The sequence below is a fragment of the Tupaia chinensis genome, unplaced genomic scaffold (assembly GCF_000334495.1).
Source record: "Tupaia chinensis unplaced genomic scaffold, TupChi_1.0 Scaffold149178_1, whole genome shotgun sequence".
NCBI lineage: Eukaryota > Metazoa > Chordata > Mammalia > Scandentia > Tupaiidae > Tupaia > Tupaia belangeri.
The window spans coordinates 1237342-1256941 of record NW_006209026.1 but is presented as its reverse complement, the minus strand read 5'-3'; the positions used below and the strand labels follow the sequence as shown (position 1 = coordinate 1256941).

The 19600-nt window shown below is 40.3% G+C and overlaps 1 protein-coding gene and 1 pseudogene across 1 annotated transcript in view; one reads left to right on the top strand and one right to left on the bottom strand.

Moving 5' to 3' along the window:
• The window catches only part of LOC102474987 (microtubule-associated serine/threonine-protein kinase 4-like), a gene marked incomplete at its 5' end in the record, with an annotated part of 327526 nt that overhangs the window by 30213 nt on the left and 277713 nt on the right, over positions 1-19600 (bottom strand). The window lies entirely within an intron of this gene.
• LOC114006607 (peptidyl-prolyl cis-trans isomerase NIMA-interacting 4 pseudogene) lies at positions 6510-6891 on the top strand (annotated as a pseudogene).

Sequence of the window (19600 nt, the reverse complement as noted above, 5' to 3'; positions counted from 1 at the left end):
ATGTACCCTATGACAATAATCTTTAAAACAAATAAACATAAAAAATAAGAAAGTCCAAAGGTTTCCTACTTTGCAGAAAACACAAAATTCCACCACATCAACTGATGGTGCCAGAACACAAAGCTAAGTGGGCTGCATGAAAGGCAACTAGGCTGTACGTGTGACGGCTTTCTGATAGGAGCAGTCAGCCATCCCAGCTGCCTGCACCACATGCATAGCTGCTGCGGCTCCAACCAACATGTGGTTTGGCTAGAACATCTATGGAACTAGATGTTAAATTTTGAACACCACAGACCCTAAGTCTGAGAACAAGCCACAAAGTAAATACACTGGACAAAAGAGGAAAAATGGGAGGAAAAGAGATGGAGGGAAAAAAATCACTATCCAGTATACCCTGTTCCATACAGCCTAATCTTCACACGATTGCATCTAACAGCTGACAGATGAGACCTGTTTAAAGCCAAAGTGATAAAGGGCCCGGCAGGTGGTGTGGTGGTTAAGGGTGCTGAACTTCCACATGGCCAACCACAGTTCAAGTCCTGAACCTGGTGGGATGCTTTCTTACTTTACCTCTCTCTCACTCTCTCTGGTCAAATTTAAATAAATAAATAAGTTACATAAAATAATTCATGGGGAAAAAAGGTTCTAATTTTTTTAAAAAAGACAGTGACGATATAAAGCTGTACGCTAACTTGCAACATCAGTTATTTTTCACTGTGAAATCATTCACATTCAAAATTATAATAACTTAAGCTAACTGATCATTGCTTTAGTAATGCATAATTCTTTTTAAAAATTTTTTCCTTTTTAGTTTTCTGTAGGATGCATGTGCCCACCAGAGAGAGAAAGAGAAAGAAATAACCCCCTCCCCCCCGAGAGGATGGCCACTCCGCAATCCCCTCTCCATTCTCCTCTTAGGATTTTGGGTGTCCAACCATGCGATAGGCATGATTTGGGCTACAAATTCCCATGATACAACAGGAATTGAGTCTGATTTATCCCTGTACTGGCACAAAGCAAAAATGCCCAAAAAAGACTTCATGGATGAGTGACTGAATGGCACATGAGACAGGTTCAATGATGATCTCCTAGAGCTAGAACATTTCCTGTGGGTGAAGTTGTGTTCCTCGAGGTTCTGTAAAGAAGAAAGGGAGAATATGCCAGGCAGAATACAGCCCATCATCGTTTCAGTGAAAAGATAGAGAAGTCAAAGATGCCTCCTCAAATCAAATCCACATTCTTACACCATGTCAAAAGTAATTGCTACTTTGTTTGTTTGTTTTTTGCTAGAGGGTGCCTGTGTTCTCCAGAAACAGAGGAAGAGAGGAAAAGCACCCCATGGGAAACAATCACACTACAATCCCTTCTCCCTCCTTTCAGGATTTTGGGCATGCTTGCACAAGTGCCCGGGATCATCCTCAGGCCAGTGGGTTCAGGACTCAAACCACAAAGTCAGCCATGTGGGATCCCAAAAAAGACTTCATGGATGAGTGACTGAATGGCACATGAGACAGGTTCAATGATGATCTCCTAGAGCTAGAACATTTCCTGTGGGTGAAGTTGTGTTCCTCGAGGTTCTGTAAAGAAGAAAGGGAGAATATGCCAGGCAGAATACAGCCCATCATCGTTTCAGTGAAAAGATAGAGAAGTCAAAGATGCCTCCTCAAATCAAATCCACATTCTTACACCATGTCAAAAGTAATTGCTACTTTGTTTGTTTGTTTTTTGCTAGAGGGTGCCTGTGTTCTCCAGAAACAGAGGAAGAGAGGAAAAGCACCCCATGGGAAACAATCACACTACAATCCCTTCTCCCTCCTTTCAGGATTTTGGGCATGCTTGCACAAGTGCCCGGGATCATCCTCAGGCCAGTGGGTTCAGGACTCAAACCACAAAGTCAGCCATGTGGGATCCAGTTGCCTTAACCACCAGGCCATGGAGTTGGTCTTGTCATCGTTATCTTCAATAGAGATGGAAAGAGCATTACGTAAGTTTCTGTATTTGAAAGTTAAGAGGTCATAGGAGTCCATGCCCGAGAAAAGTGCGGGAAACGTAAAAAGCAGAATCCAGCCACTCTATCACCACCTCTCCCTTGAGAGACAGACAGGCAGACACACATGTGCGTGCGCGCCACTGACTGAAGCCAGCTGTTAAAGATGAATGCCAGACTTCACACCAGTTTTCAGTTTAGAACAACTTAAGGAAAGCATCTGACAATGACAGGAAGGACTATTACAATGTAAGACAGCCTCCTGGAGTGAGGCAGCAGGAAATGATGCAGTCAGGGTTGCTGCCGCCACCACCAGCACCCAGCATGTCCATTTAACACATCTGAGGGAGTGGGGAGATGCTAAAAACTGCAATCACTCATGAGTAAGAAAGGGGGTCTCAGAGTAGTCAGTGCAACCCCTTGGGTCCCAAGCACAGGCTCTGACATACCCTGGGCAGGGCAGCAAAATCCCTACCAACATGTGTTATTTTCTTAGAACCAAAGATCATACCTGGAAATTATAGGACCTTTTAGAATACAGAGACCATATAAAGTCCTTTTCTATTTGGCTTCTAAAAAGCGCAGGGAGCTTAATTTGAGCCATCACCAACATTGTTCTACGGGGACACAAGATCTAAGAGAACTTCACTTCAGTCTATGTTCCTTCTTCCAAACATATTTAGCTAGCTGGAGCCTCACATATCAAAGGCTGTGTCAGAAAGTCACTCTCTCTGGTCTGGGTAAAGTGACCACAGCTCAGGAAAAAAGAGCTTCTTGAAAGTATTAACTGTTCCTGGAAGACTAACTTGTACAGCTGATCAAATTACAGAGGAGCTGTCTTACTGACACATAATACTCTTCTTAAAGTCATACTTGACAAATGAAAACTGGAGGGTGACTTGAATATACAGGTAAATGGACAGAAAGAGTTTTCCATTTCAAGACCACTGACTTGACAACTATCAAACAAAGAAGCATCAGCGGACATCAGTGCTCTATCTCCTGAAAGTCTCATAAACATCACATCAGAAAGATTCAGTTTGGATGGGGCAAAACAATGTAAGGAGATTCTGAATTCTTGTTACATGGAGTGGATCTAAGAAAGACAGCTGTAGACAAGGCAATGGCGTAGGTGTACATGGGAACACAAATACATAGACACACACACGAGAACTCATTTAAGCACTGAATTTCCAATTATTTTGATTGGTTAAAGTCGTCTAGGATAGTGTGGCATTAGCGATGCAAAGTTTCATTCATGAAATTTTAAATAATGGTGATAAGATTTATCTAGACATACAAGTGGAACCTAAATATAAAGCACATGAATAATAGAATGGGCATGAATTTTGAATGCTTATTTTTCAGAAGAAAACAAAGAAGTGAATGTGAGTTCTTAGTCTCTAAGCATAGTCTATATTTGCATTTCAATAGCTTGCAAGGTAAGCTCTGTGAAATTGGTCAAATGTATAGACTCCCATTTAGCTGCCTCCCTTCAAACCAGTCAATTAACTTCCAGGGAGAGTGGCATACAGAAGTTAATATCCACAATCTCAAGGCCTATCCTGCCGATACAGATGAAAATAATTTCCAAGCACCTGTGTTGAGAACACAGGTTTTCTATGAAACAAATTATGGACAGGAAACACACAATATGAGGGTCTAATACCTGGTGTGATTGGTGAACCCGCATATGGAAATGAAATAGACAAGGCAGTGGACAATAATAGTCATAAAAAAGGAAAGCACACACAAAAATCTGAAGACTGAGAGCTAACACATCAACACATTTTTCCAGAAAATTAAAGGGTAAGTTTGGCAGTTTTGTTCATTTAAAACAAAAAGCATCTTAGATGCTATCTCTGCTGTACTGATTAACACAGATTCCATACCCCATTTGAATCACTCTGCCCTCTAATGCTGAATCTCTCATAATTAGCATTTTTCAATCTTGCAATCAAAAGACTCTACTGGCTCCATATAAGCTGCTCTTTTCCTTTTTAAAAATCCCCTTTCATATCATAGGCATTATGCTTGAATGCTCACAGGAGCAAAACTATAGTTAATATACTAGTAGTACATATTGGAATGACTTTATCAATATATCTTGCCTTTCCAATTGTAGAACTTTTATTCCTTAATTTTCTGCCTTCTACAGTCTTTCTTTTCTTTTAATAAAAGCAGGAATTTCTAGAAACTCAGAGGTAAGTCAAAAGTGCAAGGTGCTATGCTTAGCACATAGTAGACACTAAAGACTAGAAAAGGAGAATTGAGCTTAAAGAAATGAATGGGGCCAGCAGATGGCAAAATGGCTACGTTGCTGGACTCCCCTGTAGTCAACCACAGTTGAGTCCTGAATCTGGTGGCTTAAATTCATGCAAGATGCGTTTGCGTGTGTGTCCAAAATCCCGAGAGGAGAATGGAGGAGAAGGGACTGTGGCATGTCCATCCTCCCTGGGGGTTGATTTCTTGTTTTCTGTCCCTCTCTTTTTCTGGCAAGCACACACGCCCTATAGAAAAAAAAAAAAAAAAGTTTACATGTTGAAGCCCTAATCCTCAAGGTAGAGATGGGATCTTTGGGAGTTAACTAGGATTAGATTAGGTCAGTGAGTAGGGCCTTCATTATGGGAATTGATACCTTTCCTAAAAGAGAAAGAGAACTACCTGGTGGCATGATAGTTGGGGTGACTAGATCCCACATAGCTGATTTCACAGTTTGAGTCCTGGATCTGATGACTTGAAAGACAAAAGGAGAGTGGAGGAGAAAGGATTGTGTGTAGCCATTCTCCCTGGTAAGAGATTTATCACTTTCTCTCTCTCATTTGCACTCTCTCTTTGGCAACACATGTGCCCTACAGCAAAACTAAAAATAAATCATTTTTTAAAGGGATAAAGAAAATCTCATCATGTCATGTAACAATAAAACTCTCTGCAAACCAGGAGGAGAGCAGACACTAAATGTACTGGCACCTTGATTTTGGATTACCCATTCTCCAGAACTGTAAGGAACAAATGTCTGCTGTTAAAGTCACCAGCCTATATAATTTTGTTATAGCAGTTCGAACTGACTAGGACACTCAGATATTTGCTAACCTTTGGAGCAGTTACTGCTAAAATTTAAATGTCCCCTCCAAAACTCATGTTGAAATTTAATTGCCTTTGTGATGCTACTGAAGAGGTGGGACTGCTCTGTGGTATTCTGTTACAGTGGCAGAAAACATACTAAAACAGTCACTATTATAATCCTGCCAGGTAATTGTTAGTATCTCCATGTTATCAAAAAGGAAACCAAGGCTCAGATAGGTTTTACCTGGCTCCAGAGTCATAAAGCTAGGATGTGGCAAAGCCACATGATACAAGAGAAAAAGGATAAGGAAGGTTTGACTATCTACAAGTACAACTGTACTAGCATAATAGCAGATACAACTTATAATGAACTTCTAATATTCTTACAATCTGCTTTACACTGTTTAAAGTAATTTACATGCATACATCTTATTTATTTTTGTAACATTCCTGAGAGGCAAGTATTATACTTTACTGATAGAAAAACCAAAGTTTAGAGGAGAGCAACATGCTCATGAAATGAAGTAAGTAACAGATCAAAATTCCAACGGAAGTCTAGTAGACTTCAGGGCCAGCAGGTGGTGTGGTGGTTAAGGTGCTGGACTCCCAAATGGCTGACTGTGGTTCAAGTTCTGGACCTAATGGCTTGAAAATCATGCCAGGGGAGTGTATGCGCATGTCCAAGATCCCAGGAGGAGAATGAAGAAGAAACTGTGGTGTTGCCACCCCCGGGGGGGGGGTTATTTCTCACTTTCCCACTCATACTCTCTGTTTCTCTCAAGCGAGTGCATGTACCATATGGCAAAAAACTAAAAAAGTCTAGTAGACCTCAATATTACTACTCTTCTTTTTTTTTTTTTTTTTCATTTTTTGGAGAGGTTTTTGCTATAGGGCGCCTGCGCTTGCCAGACAGACAGAGAGAGACAGAGAGATAGAAAGCGAGAAATCACCCCCCAGATGGGATGGCCATGCCGCAATCCCTTCTCCTCCATTCTCCTCCATTCTCCTCTCGGGATCTTGGGCATGCATGCACACACGCCCGGCGTGAGTTTAAGCCACCAGATCCAGGATTCAAACTGCGGTCGACTACATGGGAGTCCAGCGACAGCCATTACGCTAACTGCTGACGCTAACTGCTGGTCCCAATGTTACTACTCTTAAGTACACCATAAGCTTATCCTCTATGTCAGTCACCGTTGTCGAAATAATGTTGGCTAGCAACCCATCATAAAATTTAGTGGCTTACAACAATAAACGCTTATACATTTTGCAGATCTGCAGGTAAAATAAGGGTCTGCTGGTCTTGATTTCCAGGCTATAGGTTTCATAGGTCAGTTACACAGGGCTTTGTTCTGGGACGCAGACCAAATGGGCAGTGACTATCCTGGCATGCTCTTATCAAGGTAGATCATGAGAGCTCATGACTTTGTGGGATGTTCATCACCAAATCTTAAAGATGCTACCCGAAGGAAAAAGTGGTTCTGGAAAAGGGGGAAAAGGAGGTGCAGTGTCTGGGAGTGACAGTGCTGACAAAAAGGCTCAGGGTCCCAAAGGTGGTGGCAATGCAATAAAGGTCAGACACATTCTATGTGAAAAACACTGCAACATTATGGAAGCCATGAAAAAGTTAAAGTCTAGAATGAGATTCAATGAAGTGGCCACACAATACAGTGAAGATAAAACAGGCAAGGGGGCGACTTGGTTGGATGACCAGAGGGTCCATGGTGGGACCATTCCAAGAAGTAGCATTTGCCTTGCCTGTCAGTGAGATGGATAAACCTGTGTTTACAGCTCCACCAGTTAAGACAAAATTTAGATATCATATTTTGATTGTTGAGGGAGAAAATAAAAATCATATGAAAGACTGAAAAAAAAAAGACTTTACAAAACTGTACAAGAGCTTTCCAGCCTCTGCTCATAATATTAGATCATCAAAAAAGTCATGATGTATTTTTCTAAGCAAAAATGAGTCATGACTTTTCCAATGATCCAATACGTCCACTACATGCCAGCTCACAGGCAATATAAGTCACATGGCAGAATTCAAATTCAGTCTGGGGGGTTGGGGAGAGCTATCTCTGATAAGGCAACAAAGCTGGGAAAAGGGAGTGAATGTATATTTCTATTATAGGATGTGAAAATTTAAGATAAAGGAGGGAAAAATTTAAGAGGATAATTGAATCTATTGACTATCCAACTTTGATGGCTGGATTGCTAAATAGATGATGGTAAACAAATCTGTGACCTCAGTATTTTTAGAATGAAGATTTAATAGAAAAGTGTGAGTAGTCAAAGCAATAGAGTTATTTTTTTTAGAGGTTTTTGCTATAGGGCGCGTGCACTCGCCAGACAGAGAGACAGACAGAGAGATAGAAAGCGAGAAATCACCCCCCAGGGGGGATGGTCACACCACAATCCCTTTTCCTCCATTCTCCTCTCGGGATCTTGGGCACACATGTACACATGCCCGGCGTGAGTTTAAGTCACTGGGTCCGGGACACAAACCACAGTCGCCTACGTGGGAGTCCAGCAACATAGCCATTACGCTAACTGCTGGTCCCTTTAATTTTCACCCTCATGACAATGTTAAATTTGAGACAGTAGGTAATTAGAAAATATAAAACTATGGGCTGGCTCAATGGCTTGATGTTAAGGAAGTCAGATTCTACATAGTAAACCATGTGGTTTGCATCCTGGCCTTGGCAGCTTGAAAAATGCTCGGGGCACATGTACATGCATGCCCAAATCCTCAACAGGATGGAGAAATGGAGGAGATGGGATTGTGGCTTGTCCATCCCCCACTGGGGGATGCTTTCTCCCTTTCTCTCCCTTACTCCCTCTTTTTCTTTCTCTCTGGCAAGTGCATGCACTCTTTAGGTGAATAAAAACAAAAAACCAAAAAACCCACCAACAAACAAATGAACAATAACAACAACAAAAGAAACAGAGAAATGGAAAATATAAAACTATCACTATCTCATCATAAAAAAGCATTATGATAAAAATCATATAGGGTGAAATATTTCTAACTTAGCTTCTAACTCTGAGCATCAAGCTAAAAAAATAAAAGTCTATTAGAAAATATTTAATGTACTTTACAGTCATTTTGAGCTCTTTGTGATAGATTCTACCCCTGGTTCAATACCACTTGAGGATTTGCATGTCATCAACATACTGAACTACGAGGCAGGAACTCAGAAAGTACTGCCAATAAAATCAAGCTTATATTCTCATTTGTTGCCAACAAAAAGAGGTTCCATTATTTCTATCATTAATATGATTTAATGGCTTTATGTGCATACACATATGTGTACAAAAATTGAAAACAGAGTGTCAGAAAACTGATAAAATTGTACATGTTATGTGGTTTTCTTAGTTGAACCCTCTATCTTCAATTACAAATGCTCTATTTAAATAGAACGAAAATCTTGACTGAATTTGATGTCATCTCACTCAGGTTTTAAATTCACCCACTGTCTCAAGCAATATGGTACCAACCTCATCATCTTCATTTAAGAATGAATTGCTTTTTCTATTACAGACTAGTTTGAGCTGTTTCATTCTGCCTTTTCAAAATTGTATTGGAATGAGACTTGAAGGCAAGTTGTCAAAGTTGGAAGCAATTTGCAAAAAAAAAAAAAAAAATACACATCTTCACAATTGGAAGCGTTATTTTTAAAGCCTGACACTAAATCATAAAATGACTTTATTCACTATATAATTTTAACCACTTCTCCAAAATAAGTGTTAAAATACACAATTATAGTATAATTCCTGAAAACTATTCTAATGGAAATCTATTAGTCTGACAGAAATAGTCTTCTCTCTTTATTCAGAGTCTAGTTCTATTAATTATTAACACTGATGACCTCAGGCCCTTTATCCAGGCTCGAGCTCTCATGGGAAGTCTAAAACTACATATCTAACTGCTTACTCAACATCTGCACCCAGACAGCTCCCACAGGTGCTTTAAACTCAAGGTGCACTGAACCAATGAATCATCTTCGCATTATCAAGATCACTTTTCTTGCTTGCTTGTATTGTTTTAATCAGTAACTCCTGAAACTTGAGAACTATTTCCAGCTTCTTTCATGACTCCTTTCCCCACCATTGATTGGTCCCCACATTTTGCTAACTCAACCTTTGGTTGCCATTTCTCTACCTCCACCATCAACTCACAGTCCAGCGGCACTGTTTCTCACTTTCTCATTTCTCACTTCCGAGGTGTTTATCCTACTCCTCATGGCCTCCTCCCTAGAATTCTTCATCAACAGCTGAAAGAATAGTGGAGAGCTGATAAAATATTTCTATCCTCCTTTCAGTGGCTTCCCCGTGTTAGACTATGAAGTCCAAGTCCCTTAACTTGGCATCATTCACAGAACTCTGTTCATCACTTCTACTCTTACGCACTATGTGTAACTCCTTGGAAAGGATGCACCATGTCTAGCCACAACACTTTCCTCACACTGTTGCTTCCTCTGCCTGGAATGCCCTCCTTGCCTAATCTGTACCTGTTCATATTTCAGCATCTGGCAGAAATACCCCCCTTCTCCACAAAATCATCCAGGTTTCCTTCAGCACTGTTAGGCTGTGGGGCCCCTGCACCATGGCTGACCTGGGTTATAGTATTTGCTTTAGAAAGCACTGCCTGTCTCCCACACCATACTATAATTCCCCGAGAGGTCAGTATCATATTCCACTCATTTTTATACTGCCAGAGTCTGGGGTAAAATACACCACTGGGGGCTGACAGGTGGTGCAGTGGTTAAAGTGGTGGATTCCCACATGGCTGACTGCAGTTCGAATCCCAAACCTGGCAGCTTGCTTTCTCACTTTCCTTTTCTCTCTCTCTCTGCTTGAATTAAAAACAGTAATAACAAGTAAAATAAGTACTTCTTAAAGAAAAAAAAAAAGTACGCTAGCATAGGGGCCAGCAGGCCACTCCCATACAGCCTATCGCAGTTCAAGTCCCAAACCTGGTGGCTTGAAAATCATACCAGCCATGTGTGTGCATGCCCAAAATCCCAGGAGGTGGATGGAGAAGAGACTGTGGCTGGCCATTCCCCCTGGGGGGTGATCTTTCACTTTTCTTCCCACTGTCTCTGTTTCTCTCTGGCAAATGCACATGTCTTATGACAAAAACCTATACAAAAATACACTTGTGCACATGTGCATATTGAAGATACAAAACACAGTCCTCTAATACACATGTGTTCAATGTAGGCTACTATTATCATTAAACACATGTTGAAGAAAAGCAAAGCATAGGGTCCTGTCCTTTAAGGCCTGAATCAAAAGCACAAGCATTTACAATCAAAGTAAAACAGTCAATGTTTTGAGAACTCAAACATGTAATTACTGAAGAGTATCTATGACAGGGATTCCATTCCAAATCATACGCATTTGTTACAGTTACAATTAGGAGAATGCTTCAAGGGGCAAAGCAATTCTCTTACCATGCCCTGAAGGTGGTTTCTGATGTAAAAACCATGAAGCATGTGTCAACAATTTAAAAAGTGTAAAACTGCACCTGGACACCAACCAATGCCATGGGTCTTTTTGGAATAAAGGCTACCTCCAGCCACCTCGCCATAGTAATTGCTCCCCAAGGAGAGTGGGTTAAAGGCTTGAGCTTCACTTTACTAGCATTGTGGTTATTTGGGGATCTAAGAAACAAATACAATGAGTATATGCACCCTCTCACCTACCTCTCCATGAAGAAAAAAAAAACAAAAAACACCTCAGTTCTCACTGGAAGACAGGAGGCCGAAGCTCTGACACACCCTTTAAAAATGTTCCACCCTGACCATCCAGCGTGTGGTGATTAAGGTGCCTGGACCCCAGATGGCCAACTGCGTGGTTTGAGTCCTGGACCCAGAGGCTTGAGACACATGCCTGGGCCATGTGCATGTACATCTAACAGAAGGAGAACTAGAGGAAAAGGGATTGTGATGTGACCATTCCCAATGGGGGAGGGAAGGTATTTTCTCACTTTCCTTCTGTCTCTCTCTCTACAGTGAGTACAGGCACTCTCTAGCAAATTAAAAATAAACTATATTAAATCATTTATGTGGAGATAAGGAAGCTGTATGTTCCGTTACTTGCAGGTTACTTGGACACATATTCCCCTATAAGCAGTGGGTCTCAACCCTGCCTGCGCACCACTGAGGTGCTAAATGAATTGATGTGGGCTGAACCAGACTCCAGGCTTTGAGAAGTTCTCCTGGCGGGTCAAAAGGGCAGTCAACTGAGGCTGAACACTGTCCTCCATCTAAGGTGTGGGAGGCATGTATCCTGTCACAGATAATTTGTCTTTCTCAATTCCAAAAAACGATACCAAATTTTTTATAAGTCTTTTTTTAAAAATAATTATTTTACTGAACTTTATTTATTTAATTTGACAAGAGAGGGACAGAGAGAGAGAGAAAGCGAGAAAGCAAGCCACTAGGTTTGGGACTCAAACCATGGTCAGCCATGTGGGAGTTCAGTGTCCTTAACCACCACGCCAGCTGCCAGCAAATTTTTTTCTTTATAAGTCTTTAAGGACCTTTTATTGATGGTACTAAGTACTTAGGTTTTTCTTAGACAATGAAGCAAAAAAAAAAAAAAACATAAACAAGTTCCCCAAACACACCATTTTAACTAATTATAGAATATGTGTTTATTGTAGAAAAATTCAATGAAAATCAAATTCATATGACTCCACCAAAAGCCAATGAAGTAATATTTTAGTGTATTTTCTTATTATTATTTTAGATGACAATGATGAAGGAAAATCAGGTACTCAATAAATGTTAGCTACGATGGGTTATTTTCTGGACTTTTTAATACTTGATTCTATTTTATCCTCTACAAATCTGTAAATAGGTGCTAGTATTTTGTTGGTGAGGAATTAAATAGCCTGGCCAAAGGACTGGCAGATGGCGTGCTGGTTAAGACATTGGACTCTCACATGGCCAACTATGGTTCTGGGTCAGGACCTGGTGACTTGCTTTCTCACTTTCCCTTCCTCTCTGTCTCTCTCTGGTCAAATTTTAAAATAATAATAAACAAAATTAAATAAATAATAAAAAAATAATAGCCTGACTGGTACCACACAGTAAATAACCCAAAGTTAATAAATCCTCTCTCCTTCCATCCCAACAGGCTAGGGTACATGCATGCTCACACATACACCTTTTTTTATCCCTGCCTTCTGCAGGTATGTATGCACACGCATCTATGTTTGACAGACAATAAGAGAATTGTACACATATTATATACAGTTAGCAATTGGGTTTTTTTTTTCAATTGACATTACTATCAATGAAATGTCAATTGAAAAAAAATTGTCAATTGTCAGCTTTTCCCTGTATCACTAAATATTTGTCAAGAGCATGATTTTAATAATAATGCTGTCCTCTAACACTTGTTATGGTATGGTATGTTATCTGCCATTCTCCAGGCTTTTGGTTGTTTCCAAGAAAAATACGTAACTTCTAGGATACTTTAAAAAGCTCTTTCATTCCTCATAATGTATTTAAAATGTAAGTTTCAACTAAATTCAAAAACTATTTGATTCCACTAGGTTCTGGTGCCAGCAATAAAACGATTGACTGTCACATGTATATTGGTCTTTATAAGTCTATGTAATCATCAGTTTTTATGGTTATCAAGTTCATTGATTAAACTGGTCTTTTAGGTTTTTTGGTCCTCTGTAATCCTTTTAAAGAACTTCTTACTTTAGATCAAACAGTATTAAAATGTTTAGGTACTATTGTAATTTTTTATTTTAGATTTCTGCTATAGGGCATGTGTACTTATGGGAAAGACAGAGACAGAATGTGAGAAATCACCTCCCATGGGGGATGGCCATGCTGTGATCCCTTCTTTTCATTATCCTCTTGGGATTTTGGACATGCATTCACATATGCCCAGCATGAGTTTAAGCAGCTGGGTCCAGGACTCGAATCATGGTTGACTTCGTTGGAGTTCAATGATATAACCATTGCGTCATCTGCTGGTCCCAGATGTTTTGGTACTATCTACTTTAAGAAATCATTTGAGGGGCCAGGCGGTGGCATGGTGGTTAAGGTAGTTGATTCCCACATGACCAACTGGAGGCTCAAGTGCTTGACCCAGCAGCTTCAAAAATACACCAGGCACATGTGTGTGTATATCCAAAATCCCGAAAGGAAAATGAAGAAGGGATTGTGGTGTGGTCATCCTCCCAGGGGGTACTTTGTCACATCTTTCTCTCTCTCTCTCTCTTTCTCTCTTTCTCTGGTGAGTGTATATGCCTCATAGCACAATTTTTAAAAAAGAAAAAAAATCATTTGAGGCAACTTATGATTTTTAAAAAGATGTAATAAATGAAATCACAAGCTCTTAAAAGAAGGAAACAAGAACTACACGATGAAATGGTAGCTAATATTACCTAGAAAGCTACTACAACTGAGCATAAAACTAAGTTCTGAGCTGGGGGAACCAGCAGTAAGCGTAATGGCTATGTCGCTGGACTCCCACGTAGTCAACCACGGTTCGCGTCCCAGACCCGGTGGCTTAAAACTCGTGCCAGGCGCTTGTGCGTGCATGCCCAAGATCCTGAGAGGAGAGTGGAGGAGAAGGGATTGCGGCGGGGTCATCCCCCCTTGGGTTTCTCACTTTCTGTCTTTATGTCTCTCTCTGTCTCTCTGGCGAGTGCATGCGCCTTATAGCGAAAACCTCTCCAAAAAAAAAAAAAAAAAACTAAGTTCTGAGCAGTTAAGGCAAAAATAAAAAGACATAGGCTATGGGCTAGCCAAAAGTGCAGTGGTAAAGCTTTATACACAGAACGTCCTGAATCCCTCATGGTGGATCATGGTGCAAGCTCTGGCCCCAGCAGCTTGGAAAACACACTGGTTGTCTATGTGCTCAAAATCCTGACTGTATGAAAAAGGAAGGAAAAAGGATTGTGGTATGACCACACTTCATGGGGGGAGTCTATCTCTTTCATTCTCTTCCTCTTACAAGTATACACACCCTCTGTCAATGAAAGCAAGGGAAGCGGGGCTGGCAAAAGGCATGGTGGTTAGGAGAGCTGGACTCCCACATGGCTAACCGTAGTTCGAGTACCGGACCTGGCAACTTGCCTTCTTACTTTCTCTCTCTCTCTCTCTCTCACTCTCTCACTCTCTCACTCTCTCACTCTGTTCCTCTATGGTCAAAATAAAATAAATACATAAATAATTTTTAAGAACGAAAGAAAGGGAAATAAGATAGGTTACAAAGCTTTCATTATCTGATTAAAAGAAGCAAACCAGTTCATCTAGGGAGGGAGAAACTTTTTAGTGCTGAACTCTAAGCTAATTTATCATGTGAGCCTAATAACATAAGAGACAGCGCATGACATAATGGATGGAGCTTGGGGAGTTTTACAAAAAGCGCAAAGATGTTTTCTTGCGGTCATGTCTTTTCGCAATCCTCAATAAAAGACAAGGACATAATGTAGAGTTGTAATTCTGCAAAAGGGTTTCTAGGGGAGCAGAGTGGATGTGTAGGTGTGTCATGTTCTGACGATCGTGCCGGCTGGAGGGCAGACCTCGGGGAGTGGAGAGATAAATGGTAAGAGGTCTCTTGGGCTATTCGTCTCACACATCACTTTTCTGAGCCAGGCTTCCAAAGGATCCGTACAGCAGGGCAATTCAAAACTGAGATTGCTTGCCGGACCTCAGCGCAGGTATCTTGCATTATTGATTCAAAGGAGAGCCATGTGCTCTCCAGTGTCAGACACTGCAAAGAAAGGGGACAAACTAACATTTTCCCATGAGGGTTAAGAGCCTGATTGGAGAGACTATGTCATCACGACACACAGGAGGCAATGCCTGGAAGTCACAGTCGTGACATGCCACAAAAAGCAGTTTTGAATCTGTTCGAAAGCTTGAACTCAGCCCAGGTCTCACTGATACATACGATGAAACCTGAACACTGACTTTGGCTGGCAAAATGCTAGGAGCAAGGGGTCAGTTCCACACGTGTTTCTTATGAGTCACGCTGGATGTACGTCGTCTGCCCAGATCCACGTCTACTCTCCACCGCAGGAGGAGCCTGTGATCAGGTCTTTGCATTCTGGCTTCTAGCTGGGTTCTGGTAAAGGAGAACACAGCAGGAACTTGGAAGGATGGGAAAACTAACGTTGAGCTAATCCCTGCCCCTTGCCCACTGAACCTCCCTGTGGAGCCACAAGGCTAACTCTGTCCCTTTTCCTAGGCTCACTGTGCCTGCTTCCTGCCTAGTCTGTCTCCAGGTCCTGCACTACAATAACTATTCCCTCCCTGACTTAGGTCCAGAGATGGTAATGGCTCCCTGTGGCTTGGTTCTCGCACTTACCCACACCTTTTAAACATCCCCTTATTACATTTTCCAGTTTGGGGCTAAGCCATGCACTGGACACCACTACCCACAGACACAGACCATATGCAAGGCGCGGATTTGACTCCCAGCCCACCTAAAATTGGGAGCAGGGGTGTTTACCTATGGTTCCAGTAACTTAGGAGACTGAGGCAGGAGGATCACAACATGGTAAGATCCTTCCCCAACAAACACACACATCAAAATAACACATAGATGTCCAGTTATTACCTCCCATCTTTCTACTGCCTGAACCCTGTCTAATACCCATATTTAATTACTTAAAATTGCACCATGAGAAACTTCATGGTGTTAGAGGCAAGAGAATCTAAGTTTAGCTGGGTAAGCAGTATGTGCCAGACAGTATTTAAAAAACTAAGGAGGAGGGGGGAGCAGCAGGTAGCATGGTGGTTAAGGCACTGGACACTCCCACATGCCAACCACGGTTTCAAGTCTCAGGTCTGGTAGCTTGCTTTCTCACTTTCCCTCTTTCTATGTGTCTCTCTCTGGTCAAATTAAAATAAATGAATGAATAAAATTAAATAGGTAATTCTTTAAAAAAATATTTATCAGTTCCTTCAACCTTTAAACACTTCATTTACTAATTCCATTTTACAGATATGACACAGATTCAAAATGGTTAAGAAACTTTACAGAGTTGTTCCTTGTTACTGTACACACATCTAACCCTATACCCACCGATCCTTAACGGGTTCATAGTTTCAGCGTAAGACCGTCATAAATGAAACAATTTTAAACAATTTAATAATTTAAAATAATATATCATGCAATAGAATGAGGTTATTCAAAATTTTTAAAAAGCAATGACTAATTATACAGCAGTAGTAGGGAAAATTTATTGAAGTAGAATTTACTTGGGTCTCTCATAAACAAAGAATTTGGGCACTACGAAGTAAATTGTAGGTAAAGAGGATGCACAAATTTTGGAAATCTCAAAGCATGCTGAGAGAGGGGTTGATTGAACAGGATTTCAGAAGGCAAGGAGTTGCAGTTGAGATCTACTCTATCCTTGAACAGACAACAGGAAGTCCTGTGGTGATTTTAAACCAGGGGACCATTATGGGACTTGGGCTAATATGCAGGATAAACTGAAGAAAAGCCTGGACCCAGAGGGTTACCAGACATGTCAATAATACAGTAAAAGAGGACAGGCAGACTTCAGACATCTCTTTATGGTAGAACTGAAAGAGCTTGGTGACAGTGAGCAAGGGATGAAGAAATCAAAGGTAAAAGCCAGGATGACTTGGAGAATTAGTATTTCTTTGATGGAAATACAGAGGACAATATTTTGTTTTATTAACAGCTATATCAGAGAGTCAGAAAATGCAAAAGAGGTCAATAATCAAACTTGTTTCACACTATTAAAAAAAGTTTCTTGAGAAAAACAAGGCTTAGACTGCAAAACAGAAAATTTTCCTATTTTCTTTTTTTTTTTTTTTTTTTTAAGATTTTTGCCACAGGTGCATGTGTGCTTTCTAGAGATAAAGAGAGAGAGAGAGTGAGGAGTTGCCCCCCAAATCCCTTCTCATTGTCTTCTCAGGATTTTGGGTGTGCATGCTCATGTGCCCAATATGTTTTGTTAGTTTGTTTTAGGTTTTTGCCATAGGGTGTGTGTGCTTGCCAGAGAGAAACAGAGAGAAAGACAGAGAGGTAAAGAGAAAAATCACCCTCCTGAGGGGGATGACCACACCACAATCTCTTCACCTGGAATTTTGGACACACATGCACATGTGCCCTGTGTGATTTTCAATCCAGGAATCGAACTGCACAACCAGTCATGTGGGATCCAGCTGCCTTAACCAGCACGCCACTTGCTGGCCCTATACATAAGATTTCTAGGACATACCAATCTTATCCCCTAGGGATCAGGAAACTGAAACTATAGTAGTATCTCTGTCTCAGAGGCAGGAACGGAACCCCTGCAATGGATCAGAAACAGATACAGCCCTGAGCTGAAACTACCAAATGCTCATTTACCACCTTGATCCCTCTTGTCTGGAAGAAGTCTTTATGTCTTTCTAGAATTGCTGAAGAACAGAAGTGCCTTATCCCAAAGAAGAATTAATATTATCCTAAGTGCTAATATTATAATGCTCTACCTAGACTTCTGTCCTAAAACCACCCAAAGTCTTCAAATGAAGCAGGACAGAGCAATACTCCCACATAATGATCCTGCTATTTAATTTCAAGGAAAGTACAAATACATTATATTAAAGTTCATCAAAAAATATTAATAATCACTGACACATTATGATTTGAATGATCTACATTCAAGCACTGAGAAACAGAACTCAGTCAGAACCTAAGAACCCACCTACCTGCTTCTTTGCGTTCTGAAAGTGAATTCCAGACCAAGCCAATGGAAAATCAGGACCAAGGATGTAGCCCAAAGTAAGAATGTTCACTTTTTGTTGTTTTACAGGAAGGTTAGCATTGTGAGGTCAGATACAGGAGAAAGAGAAGCAGGTAGCATATAAAACCTAAATAACCAATTTAAACTTCTAAATTATAAACATTTGGTTGCTTTTACTGTATCATATAGTAAATTTAAGAAAAATTCATGTTTTTCCCATTACAGCTGCATGTGATGGTCAGAAAGAGGACTGAAACAGTAAGATTTAATTAGAGGAGGAAAGTCATCAAGAGGTGAGGGTAGATGGAAGCATAGAGCATGGCAGGAAAGGAAGAGCAAGAGGCCTCTCTTGGCGACCTGCTCTCTTGCAGTGACTTGTGGCTGCTTTAACAATGCCTGTTGTTCATTGTTCTCCAGCCTTGGAAGCTATCACATTAGGGATAGGGACACTTTCATTAAAACAAATAAAAGGGAAACACATAACAGAAATCACTAAAGCAATTAATTTCCCTGACAGTTAAAAAATATGATCCAAGTATGAGGGATATTAGGCCCGAAAGGAGCCAGTTATCCTTTGACAAATTAGACCTGTCTAGAAATTCAAATTGCCCCAAGTCCAAGGTCTGCCCAAGCCCATCCATCCGTCAGACTTTCCATGCTGTGAGATGCAATCTGAAAAGTTTCTCAGATTCTAGCAATGGAAGTCATTGGGGCCTCTTTCTCTCGTTCTCGTTTCAAAGGCAGTGATTGAAGTGCCATCAGCAGTACTGGAAATATTAATACAGTCCACAGAAAAGATGGGAAAGTACAGTCACTTAAGATGAACAACTCAGTTGTGCTGTCATTTTACGAGGCAGACATTTTTTGAGAAATTATATGTTCTAAGTAAGAATAATTTTTCAAAGTCCAAATGTTAAAGACACCACTAGTATATGCCTGTGTTTAAAAAACTAGAAGTTTTGAAATATAAAAAAAAAGGTTCTAAACACATGCTGTGCTATTTTATACTGAAGACATACTACATTATTAAAAAATTAAATTTTAGAGAATTAGAATACTGTGTGCTCCAGATTTTTAACATATAAAGCTTTAAGTTATTTAAGGAGCTAATGAATTCCATACACCATAAATCTACTCAGTGCACACTCCCATTATTATATAAGATCTTACACACTTGCCTGTCATACTGATCTATGTTTAAAAAAATGATATTTACCAGCGTTCCTGATAATTTTCCTAATTTAAGGGCAGATTCAAACAATAATCATAAAAATATAACAATTTCATTTTATTAGTAATGATGTAGAATGTAATAAAGAATAGGAATCATCTCTTGCTTTTCAGCAGTTTATTGAGTTCTATGTGCTAGTGTTTATTAGATGAACTTTAACTTCAAAAACTCAATTATTACTATCCTGAAAAGTAATATGTTACAGTGTGCATTTTGCAGAAGAATATACAGAGATACAATGTGACTTGTGCCTGATCACCTAGCCAAACAGGGTCAGAGCCAGGAATGCTAACGTGGAGGTTTCAGCTGGGCTTCACTAAGACAGGTGTGCCTCATTTGCATGTTGACACATTACACATAGCTGTATTTGGAAATTAACTTAATTCTTAAATTCGCTAGGTGGCGTTCCTCTTACAAACTCCACAGTGACATCTGTAGTACTACAAATGCATACATAAATTTTGTATTTTGTAAATAGCTTCCTTACAATGGAGTTTTTTAAAAACAGCTACTCTGTACACATGATATCTTTTTTAAAATGTTAGATATGACGGAAGTAAAAGGAAAATATGCG